This window comes from Salvelinus sp. IW2-2015, unplaced genomic scaffold, assembly GCF_002910315.2.
Source record: "Salvelinus sp. IW2-2015 unplaced genomic scaffold, ASM291031v2 Un_scaffold16645, whole genome shotgun sequence".
Taxonomy (NCBI): Eukaryota; Metazoa; Chordata; class Actinopteri; order Salmoniformes; family Salmonidae; genus Salvelinus; species Salvelinus sp. IW2-2015.
The window spans coordinates 1-8,296 of record NW_019957688.1 but is presented as its reverse complement, the minus strand read 5'-3'; the positions used below and the strand labels follow the sequence as shown (position 1 = coordinate 8,296).

Below are 8,296 nucleotides of genomic sequence, written 5' to 3'. Positions count from 1 at the left end.
GTACACTTTTGATCCCAGAATATAATCCATTTTAAAAGATCCTCTCTCTCTTCAGCCACCTCTTTCTCTCTCCCTCCTCCCCCTCTTTCTTTGTATCCCTCTTTTCTCTGCCTCTCAGACATTGACCAACAATGAATGTGAGGCCTGCTGGTCCATTGTCGACAATGACGGGAGACATGGTGGAGCTGCAGTGTAGACCAAGGCCTCAGACACACACACTGTCCAGTGGAAGAAGGCAAGTCCAGTCCACCTCTCCTGCTTCCTCCTGTGTAACTACCAGTCCACCTCTCCCTGCTTCCTCCCTGTGTAACTACCAGTCCACCTCTCCCTGCTTCCTCCTGTGTAACTACCAGTCCACCTCTCCTAGTTCCTCCCTGTGTAACTACCAGTCCACCTCTCCTGCTTCCTCCCTGTGTAACTACAGTCCACCTCTCCCTGCTTCCTCCCTGTGTTACTACCAGTCCACCTCTCCTGCTTTCCTCCCTGTGTAACTACCAGTCCACCTCTCCCTGCTTCCTCCCTGTGTAACTACCAGTCCATCTCCCTGCTTCCTCCCTGTGTTACTACCAGTCTACCTCTCCCTGCTTCCTCCCTGTGTAACTACCAGTCCACCTCTCCCTGCTTCCTCCCTGTTTTATCAGCAGTCCACATCTCCTGCTTCCTCCTGTGTTACTACCAGTCCACCTCTCCCTGCTTCCTCCCTGTGTTACTACCAGTCCCACCTCTCCTGCTTCCTCCCTGTGTTACTACCAGTCCACCTCTCTCTGCTTCCTCCCTGTGTTACTACCAGTCCATCACTCCCTGCTTCTCGCTGTGTTACTACCAGTCCATCACTTCCTGCTTTTCCCTGTGTTACTACCAGTTCATCACTCTCTGCTTCCCCTCTGTGTTACTACCAGTCACCTCTCTCTGCTTCCTCCCTGTGTTATACCAGTCCACTCTCCCTGCTTCCTTCCTGTGTTACTACCAGTCATCTCTCCCTGCTTCCTCCCTGTGTTACTACCAGTCCACCTCTCCCTGCTTCCTCCTGTGTTACTACAGTCCACGCTCCATGCTTCCTCCCTGTGTTACTACAGTCCACCTCTCCTGCTTCCTCCTGTGTTATACCAGTCCACGCTCCCTGCTTCCTCCTGTGTTACTACACGTCCACTCCTCCTCTGCTTCCTCCCTGTGTTACTACCAGTCCCTCTCTCTGCTTCCTCCCTGTGTTACTACAGTCCACCTCTCCCTGCTTCTCCCTGTGTTACTACCAGTCCACCTCTCTCTGCTTCCTCCCTGTGTTACTACAGTCCACCTCTCCCTGCTTCCTCCCTGTGTTACTGCAGTCCATCTCTCCTGCTTCCTCCTGTGGTTACTACCAGTCCACCTCTCCCTGCTTCCTCCCTGTGTTACTACCAGTCCACCTCTCCCTGCTTCCTCCTTTTGTTACTACAGTCCACCTCTCTCTGCCTCCTCTCTGTGTTACTACCAGTCCACCTCTCCCTGCTTTCCTCCTGTGTTACTACCAGTCCACCTCTCTCTGCTTCCTCCCTGTGTTACTACCAGTCCACCTCTCTCTGCTTCCCTCCTGTGTTTACTACCAGTCCACCTCTCCTGCTTCCTCCCTGTGTTTACTCCAGTCCACCTCTCCTGCTTCCTCCTGTGTTACTCCAGTCCACCTCTCTCTGCTTCTCCCTGTGTTACTACCAGTCCACTCTCTCTGCTTCCTCCTGTGTTACTACCAGTCCACCTCTCCTGCTTCCTCCCTGTGTTCTACCAGTCCCGCTCCTGCTTCCTCCTGTGTTACTACCAGTCCACCTTCTCTGCTTCCTCCCCTGTGTTACTACCAGTCCACCTCTCCCTGCTTCCTCCTGTGTTACTACCCAGTCCACCTCTCCTGCTTCCTCCCTGTGTTACTACCAGTTCATCACTCTTTGCTTCCCCTCTGTGTTAACTACCAGTCCACCTCTCTCCTGCTTCCTCCCTGTGTTACTACATTCATCTCTCTCTGCTTCCTCCTGTGTTACTACTAGTCCACTCTCCCTGCTTCCTCCTGTGTTACTACCAGTCCACCTCTCTGGCTTCCTCCCTGTTTACTACAGTCCCCTTCCCTGCTTCCCCTGTTTACTACCAGTCCACCTCTTCCTGCTTCCTCCCTGTGTTACTACCAGTCCACCTCTCCCTGCTTCCTCCCTGTGTTACTACCAGTCCACCTTCCCTGCTTTCCTCCCTGTGTTACTACCAGTCCACTCTCCTGCTTCCTCCCTGTGTTACTACAGTCCACCTCTCCCTGCTTCCTCCTGTGTTACTACCAGTCCACCTCTCTCTGCTTCTCCCTGTGTTACTACCAGTCCACCTCTCCTGCTTCCTCCTGTGTTACTACCAGTCCACCTCTCCCTGCTTCCATCCTGTGTTTACTACCAGTGTCCACCTCTCCTGTTCCTCCCTGTTGGTTCTACAGTCCACCTCTCCCTGCTCTCCCTGTGTTACTACAGTCCACCTCTTCTCTGCTTCCTCCTTGTTTACTACCAGTCCACCTCTCCCTGCTCCTCCCTGTGTTACTACCAGTCCACCTTCCCGCTCTGTGTTACTACTACCAGTCCCACCCTCTGCTTCCCCTGTTGTTACATGAGTCAGTTCAATCCCTGCTTCCCCTGTGTTACTACCAGTTCCCACTCCCTGCTTCCCCCCTGTGGTTACTACCAGTCCACCACTCCCTGCTTCCCTGTGTTACTAACCAGTCCACCCTCCCTGCTTCTCTGTGTTCTACCAGTCCACCTCTCCTGTTTGACGTGTTACTACCAGTCCACCTCTCCTGCTTCTTCCCCTGTGTTACTACCAGTCCACCTCTCTGTTGTGGAACGTGTTACTACATCCACCTCTCCCTGCTTCCCCTGTGGTTACTACCAGTCCACCTCTCCCGCCTGTTGTGAACGTGTTACGTACCAGTCCACCTCTCCTGCTTCCCTGTGTTACTACTAGTCACCTCTCCCTGCCTCCCCCTGTGTTTTACTACCAGTCCACCTCTCTCTGCTTCCTCCCTGTGTTACTACCAGTCCACCTCTCCTGCTTCCTCCCTGTGTTACTACCAGTCCACCTCTGATCTGGCTGTTTGTTTGTTGTGAACGTGTTAACTGGGTAAGGAATGTGGTTGTACTGAGCAGGACTGAGTTTTTTGGTGAGAAACCGGGAGAGGGCGTGGAAGAACAAGAGATAAAGAATATTTAGTGTGGTGTGCAACTGTCCCCTAACCTCATACTGTGTGGTTGTTCAACAGGGCTCCACGGTGCTGTCTCAGACTGGTGTCTTGTCTCTGAAGTTCAGTGGACATTGCTGAAGCTGGCGAGTATCTGTGTGGTGCGCAGTGCCCTCTGTGCTTGGGGCTCACCTCCAAGGCAAGCGTCAATCTCACCTTCAGGTACACAGAAGCAGCAGCCACAACAAACACACACACACACACCTAACACATGATGTGAGTTAGTGACCCTGTGGTGGTTCTGAGATTGTTCAGACAGGACTACAGGGCTTCTTAATGTATAGATAGATAAGACTCAGATGGAGTAAAGGAAGTGGTGATGGACAGTATATCATAAGACTCAGATGGAGTAAAGGAAGTGGTGATGGTAAGTATATCATAAGACTCAGATGGAGTAAAGGAAGTGGTGATGGAACAGTATATCATAAGACTCAGATGGAGTAAAGGAAGTGGTAGATGGAAGTAAAAATATCAGAGTAAAGGAAGTGGTGATGGAAAGTATTCATAAGACTCAGATGGAGTAAAGGAAGTGGTGATGGAACAGTATATCATAAGACTCAGATGGAGGTAAAGGAAGTTGGTGATGGAACAGTATATCATAAGACTCAGATGGGTAAAGGAAGTGGTGATGGAACAGTATATCAATAAGATCAGATGGAGTAAAGGAAGTGGTGATGGACAGTATCATCTAAGACTCAGATGGAGTAAAGGAAGTGGTGATGGAACAGTATATCATAAGATTCAGATGGAGTAAAGGAAGTGGTGATGGAACAGTATATCATAAGACTCAGATGGAGTAAAGGAGTGGTGATGGAACAGTATATCAATAAGAAGATAGATGGAGTAAAGGAAGTGGTGATGGAACGAGTATATATCATAAGACTCAGATGGAGTAAAGGAAGTGGTGATGGAACAGTATATCATAAGACTCAGATGGAGTAAAGGAAGTGGTGATGGAACGTATATCATAAGACTCAGATGGCGTAGGAAGTGGTGATGGAACAGTAAAATAGTCATAAGATCAATAAGAAACTAGATGAAAATAGAAAGAAAGTAAGAGTGGTGATTGGACAGTATATCATAAGACTCAGATGGAGTAAAGAAAAGTGGTGATGGAACAGTATATCATAAGACTAGATGGAGTAAAGGAAGTGGTGATGGAACAGTATATTATAAGACTCAGATGGAGTAAGGAAGTGGTGATGGAACAGTATATCATAAGACTCAGATGAGTAAAGGAAGTGGTGATGGACAGTATATCATAAGACTCAGATGGAGTAAAGGAGTGGTGATGGAACAGTATTTCATAAGAACTCAGATGGGGTAAAGGAAGTGGTGATGGAACAGTAATATCATAAGACTCAGATGGAGTAGGAAGTGGTGATGGAAAGTAATATCATAAGACTCAGGTGGGAGTAAAGGAAGTGGTGATGGAACAGTATATCATAGACTCAGATGGAGTAAAGGAAGTGGTGATGGAACAGTATATATAAGACTCAGATGGTAAAAGGAAGTGGTGATGGAACAGTATATCATAAGACTCAGATGGAGTAAAGGAAGTGGTGATGGGAACAGTATATCATAAGACTCAGATGGCGTAAAGGAAGTGGTGATGGAACAGTATTTCATAAGATCAGATGGAGTAAAGGAAGTGGTGATGGAACAGTATATCATAAGACTCAGATGGAGTAAAGGAAGTGGTGATGAACAGTATTTCCATAAAGACTCAGATGGAGTAAGGAAGTGGTGATGGAACAGTATTTCATAAGACTCAGATGGAGTAAAGGAAGTGGTGCTGATGGAACAGTATATCATAAGACTCAGATGGAGTAAAGGAAAGTGGTGATGGAACAGTATATCATAAGACTCAGATGGCGTAAAGGAAGTGGTGATGGAACAGTATTTCATAAGACTCAGATGGAGTAAAGGAAGTGGTGATGGAACGTATATCATAAGACTCAGATGGAGTAAGGAAGTGGGATGGAACAGTATTTTCATAAGACTCAGATGGAGTAAAGGAAGTGGTGATGGAACAGTATATATTAAAGACTGCAGATGGGTAATAGGAAGTGGTGATGGAACAGTATATCATAAGACTCAGATGGAGTAAAGGAAGTGGTGATGGAACAGTATATCATAAGACTTCAGATGGAGTAAAGGAAGTGGTGATGGTACAGTAATATCATAAGACTCAGATGGCGTAAAGGAAGTGGTGATGGAACAGTATATCATAAGACTGATGGCGTAGGGAAGTGGTGATGGAAAGTATATTGTCATAGGACTCAGATGGAAGTAGAGGAAGTGGTGATGGAACAGTTAACAGTCTAAAGACTTCAGATGGATGAGTTAAAGGAAGTGGTGATGGAACAGTATATCAAATCAGATGGCAAAGGAATGCATCAGAATGGCGTAAGGAGTGGTGATGGAACAGTATTCATAAGACTCAGATGGAGTAAAGGAAGTGTACCACCTCAGGGGAGACAGGAGGATGGATAGATACTCACAGTGGACAGAGAGAGTGACTTCTCCATTAAGATCAGCATCCAGGTTATCAAAGTCGYTGGCCGTACACTTGTACACCCCAGCATCCGAACGCTTGACGGACTTCAGAGTCAAAAGTCCCCCTGCAACTCCTTCCTTAATGTTTATCCCCTGAGCATGAGAGAGAGCAAMAAAGAGGGAGCGAGAGAGGGGTGGAGAGAGGGGGGATTGAAAGAGAGAGAGATTATTCAATGATTTATGAGATGAACAGGGTGGACTATGGCAGTACTGTAGGGTTTGTGTATAGCTGCACTGCTGTATAGTCTGAAATGCAGTAAATGTGTGCTGGTCCTTACATCCTTCAAGAACTCAATCTCAGGCTGAGGGTTTCCGTCTGTCTCACACATCATCTTCACCTCGTCACCCTCTCTGATTGGCTCAGTGTTCACCAGGACAAAGGTCGCTGTCTCAGAGGGATCTGGATAAGAGAGGGGGAGAGGGAGGGAGAGAGAGAGAGAGGGGGAGGCAGAGGGAGAGGGAGGGAGAGAGGGAGAGAGAGAGAAAGAAAGAGAGGGAGGCAGAGGGAGAGGGAGGGAGAGAGAGAGAGAGAAAGAGAGGGCGGGAGGCAGAGGGAGAGAGAGAGCGAGAGGGCGAGTTCAAAAGGGTGATGAATGACAGGCTGGTCTCAGGACGGCAGTTTCTGACAACAATAATAGGATGATGGACAGAGAGCACAGGGAGAAAAACAAAGAGTAGGGCAGACAGACAGAGAGACAGAAAACGAGAGAGTAGGAGGGAGAAAGAATGAGAGAGAGTGAGGAGACAGATACAGACAGACAGACAGCCACTCACAGTTGAGGGTGAGGGAGAAGGTGTCAGAGTCGATCTGTTTGATCATGTCGTTGGGCATGCTGTACTCCACGGTGCAGTGGTACACGCTGTCCTTGTCAGCCTTCTGGGGCTGCATCATCAGGGTGCTGGTGATGGTGAACAGACCTGATGCTTCCTTTACCACTGACGGCACCATGTACACCTCTGGAGGGGGAGAGAGAGAGGTAGAACAGAAGGGGTTGACTGGAATGAGACAGAATTAATTCCCGGGATATGCAGTTGTCAGGAATTGACTTGATTTTATGCTTGATGCTTCTGACTGTACAATGTAGTAGTAAATCAAATCAGAAATCTAATCAGATGTTATTGGTCACATAAACGTGTTTAGCAGATGTTTTCGCGGGTGTAGCGAGATGCTTGTGTTCCTAGCTCCAACAGCGCAGTAGTATCTAACAATACACACAAATGTAAAAAGTAGAAGAATAGAATATACGACGGTATGTATAGACATTATGGACAGTATATGGACAGAATATGTAATATGTCTGTAGAATACTAGAATAAAGTATATACACATGAAGTGGGTAAAATAGTATGTAAACATTTTATGACGTGGTAAATATTAGTATGTAAACATTACTAATGAAGTGGGTAAATAGTTATGTAAACATTATTATGAAGTAGGTAAAATAGTATGTAAACATTATTATGAAGTGGAAAATAGTATTGTAAACATTATTATGGAAGTAGGTAAAATAGTATGTAAACATTACTATGAATTGGGTAAAATATAGTATGTAACACATTTATTTGAAGTAGGTAAAATAGTATGTAAACATTATATGAAGTGGGTAAAATAGTATGTAAACATTATATAAGTGGGTAAAATAGTATGTAAACATTACTATGAAGTGGGTAAAATAGTATGTAAACATTATTATGAAGTGGGTAAAATAGTATGTAACATTACTATGAAGTGGGTAAAATAGTATGTAAAATTATGAAGTGGGTAAATAGTATGTAACATTTTTGAAGTAGGTAAAATAGTATGTAAACATTATTATGAAGTGTGTAAAATAGTATGTAAACATTATATGAAGTGGGTAAAAAGTAGATGTAAACATTACTATGAAGTGGGTAAAATAGTATGTAAACATTATATGAAGTGGGTAAAATAGTATGTAAACATTATTATGAAGTGGTAAAATAGTATGTAAACATTATATGAAGTGGGTAAAAATAGTATGTAAACATTATTATGAAGTGGGTAAAAGTGATGTAAACATTATATGAAGTGGGTAAAATAGTATGTAAACATTATTATGAAGTGGTAAAATATGTATTATAACTTTACTATGAAGTGGGTAAAATAGTATGTAAACATTATATGAGTGGGTAAAATATTATGTAAACATTATTTATGAAGTGGGTAAAATAGTATGTAAACATTATTATGAAGTGGGAAAAATAGTATGAACATTATTATGAAGTGGGAAAAATAGTATGTAAACATTATTATGAAGTGTAAAATAGTATTAACATTATATGAAGTGGGTAAATAGTATGTAAACATTATATGAAATGGGTAAAATAGTATGTAAACATTATTATGAAGTGGGTAAAATAGTATGTAAACATTATTATGAAGTGGGAAAAATAGTATGTAAAATTATAAGTGGGAAAAATAGTATGTAAACATTATTATGAAATGGGTAAAATAGTATGTAACATATTATGAAGTGGGAAATA

The 8,296-nt window shown here is 44.3% G+C and overlaps 1 pseudogene; it reads right to left on the bottom strand.

Annotated features, from left to right (window-relative positions):
- Positions 1-6,797, bottom strand: part of LOC112080999 (basal cell adhesion molecule-like) — a 21,866-nt pseudogene extending 15,069 nt beyond the window's left edge.
- Positions 6,798-8,296: the final 1,499 nt, after the last annotated feature.